General features: G+C 40.3%; 1 non-coding gene across 1 annotated transcript; it reads right to left on the reverse strand.

The window, feature by feature from the left end:
- Positions 1–238: 238 nt before the first annotated feature.
- On the reverse strand, positions 239–345 carry LOC127742971 (small nucleolar RNA R71). The gene has a single exon (XR_008004311.1). It is a non-coding gene; the product is annotated as a small nucleolar RNA R71 (small nucleolar RNA).
- Positions 346–2,806: the final 2,461 nt, after the last annotated feature.

Consider the following 2,806-nt stretch of genomic DNA (forward strand, 5'->3'; position numbering starts at 1 on the left):
CTGAAACCTCAATTAGTTGCTCTAATGCAATAGAACTGCAAGTTTCATGGAGTAGATCTTTGAGACTATTAAGACTAATGGAGTAGATCCTGAAGTCTACAGGCTCATGCTTTTCCCTTTTGCTGTAAGAGACAGAGCTAGAGCATGGTTGGACTCTCAACCTAAAGATAGTCTGGACTCCTGGGATAAGCTGGTCACGGCCTTCTTGGCTAAGTTCTTTCCTCCTCAAAATCTGAGCAAGCTTAGAGTGAATGTTCAGAGCTTCAAACAAAAAGATGGTGAATCCCTCTATGAAGCTTGGAAAAGATATAAGCAGATGACCAAAAGATGTCCTTCTGATATGTTTTCAGAATGGACCATGATAGATATATTCTATTATGGTCTATCTGAGTTCTCTAAGATGTCACTGGACCATTCTGCAGGTGGATCCATTCACCTAAAGAAAATGCCTGCAGAAGCTCAAGAACTTATTGACATGGTTGCAAATAACCAGTTCATGTACACTTTTGAGAGGAATTCCGTGAATAATGGGACGCCTCAAAGGAAGGGAGTTCTTGAAATTGATGCTCTGAATGCCATATTGGCTCAGAACAAAATGTTGACTCAGCAAGTCAGCATGATTTCTCAAAGTCTGAATGGATGGCTGATGAGCGGATAATTTACACGCTTTTGGCACTGTTTTTAGTATGTTTTTAGTACATTTTAGTTAGTTTTTAGTATGTTTTTATTAGTTTTTATTTAAAATTCACTTTTCTGGGCTTTACTATGAGTTTGTGTGTTTTTCTGTGATTTCAGGGAATTTCTGGCTGAAATTAAGGGACCTGAGAAAAAATCTGATTCCCAATTGGTGAGCTCTCAATTGCGTTGGAAAGTAGACATCCTGGGCTTTCCAGCAATGTATAATAGTCCATACTTTGCCCGAGATTTAATGGCCCAAACCGACGTTGCAAATCAGCTTCAGAATTCCCGGCGTTTAATGCCGGAACTGGCACAAAAATTGGAGTTAAACGCCCAAACTGGCACAAAAGCTGGCGTTTAACTCCAGAAAAAGTCTCTACACATGAAAGCTTCAATTCTCAGCCAAAGCACACACCAAGTGGACCCCAGAAGTGGATTTTTACGTCATTTACTCATTTTTGTATATCCTAGGTTACTAGTTCACTATAAATAGGACCTTTTGACATTGTATCTTTACCTCATGACACTTTACACATTTCATATTGTACCTTCTACGGCATGAGTCTATAAACCCCATGGTTGGGGGTGAGGAGCTATGCTGTGTCTTGATGGATTAATGCAATTACTACTGTTTTTCATTCAATCACGCTTGCTTCTATTCTAAGATATCACTTGTTCCTCAACTTGATGAATGTGATGATCCGTGACACTCATCATCATTCTCACTTATGAACGTGTGCCTGACAACCACCTTCGTTCTACCCTAGATTGAGTGAATATCTCTTGGATTCCTTAATCAGAATCTTCGTGGTATAAGCTAGAATTGATAGCGGCATTCAAGAGAATCTGGATGGTCTAAACCTTGTCTGTGGTATTCTGAGTAGGATTCAAGGATTGAATGACTGTGACGAGCTTCAAACTCCTGAGGGCTGAGCATTAGTGACAGACGCAAAAGAATCACTGGATTCTATTCCAATTTGATTGAGAACCGACAGATGATTAGCCGTGCTGTGATAGAGCGCGTTGAACATTTTCACTGAGAGGATGGGAGGTAGCCATTGACAACGGTGAAACCCTACATACAGCTTGCCATGGAAGGAGTCTTGCGTGCATAAAGAAGAAGACAGTCGGAAAGCAGAGATCCGGAAGATAGAGCATATCTGATGAGCGAATAATTTATACACTTTTTGGCGTTGTTTTTAGTATGCTTTTAGTATATTTTAGTTAGTTTTTAGTATATATTTACTAGTTTTTAGTTAAAATTCACTTTTCTGGACTTTACTATGAGTTTGTGTGTTTTCTTGTGATTTCAGGTATTTTCTGGCTGAAATTGAGGGACCTGAGCAAAAATCTGATTTAGAGGCTGAAAAGGACTGCAGATGCTGTTGGATTCTGACCTCCCTACACTCGAAGTAGATTTTCTGGAGCTACAGAAGCCCAATTGGCGCGTTCTCACCGGCGTTGGAAAGTAGACATCCTGGGCTTTCCAGCAATGTATAATAGTCCATACTTTGCCCGAGATTTGATGGCCCAAACCGGCGTTGCAAATCAGCTTCAGAATTCCCGGCGTTTAACGCCGGAACTAGCATAAAAATTGGAGTTAAACGCCCAAACTGGCATAAAAGCTGGCGTTTAACTCCAGAAAAAGTCTCTACACATGAAATCTTCAATTCTCAGCCCAAGCACACACTAAGTGGACCCCGGAAGTGGATTTTTATGTCATTTACTCATTTCTGTATACCCTAGGTTACTAGTTCACTATTAATAGGACCTTTTGATATTGTATCTGTACCTCATGACACTTTACACGTTTCTCATTGTATCTTCTACAGCATGAGTCTCTAAACCCCATGGTTGGGGGTGAGGAGCTCTGCTGTGTCTTGATGGATTAATGCAATTACTACTGTTTTTCATTCAATCATGCATGCTTCTATTCTAAGATATCACTTGTTCCTAAACCTGATGAATGTGATGATCCGTGACACTCATCATCATTCTCACCTATGAACAAGTGCCTGACAACCACCTCTGTTCTACCTTAGATTGAGTAGATATTTCTTGGATTCCTTAATCAGAATCTTCGTGGTATAAGCTAGAATTGATGGCGGCATTCAAGAGAATCCGGAAG

Source organism: Arachis duranensis, chromosome 1 (genome assembly GCF_000817695.3).
Source record: "Arachis duranensis cultivar V14167 chromosome 1, aradu.V14167.gnm2.J7QH, whole genome shotgun sequence".
Classification (NCBI taxonomy): Eukaryota; Viridiplantae; Streptophyta; class Magnoliopsida; order Fabales; family Fabaceae; genus Arachis; species Arachis duranensis.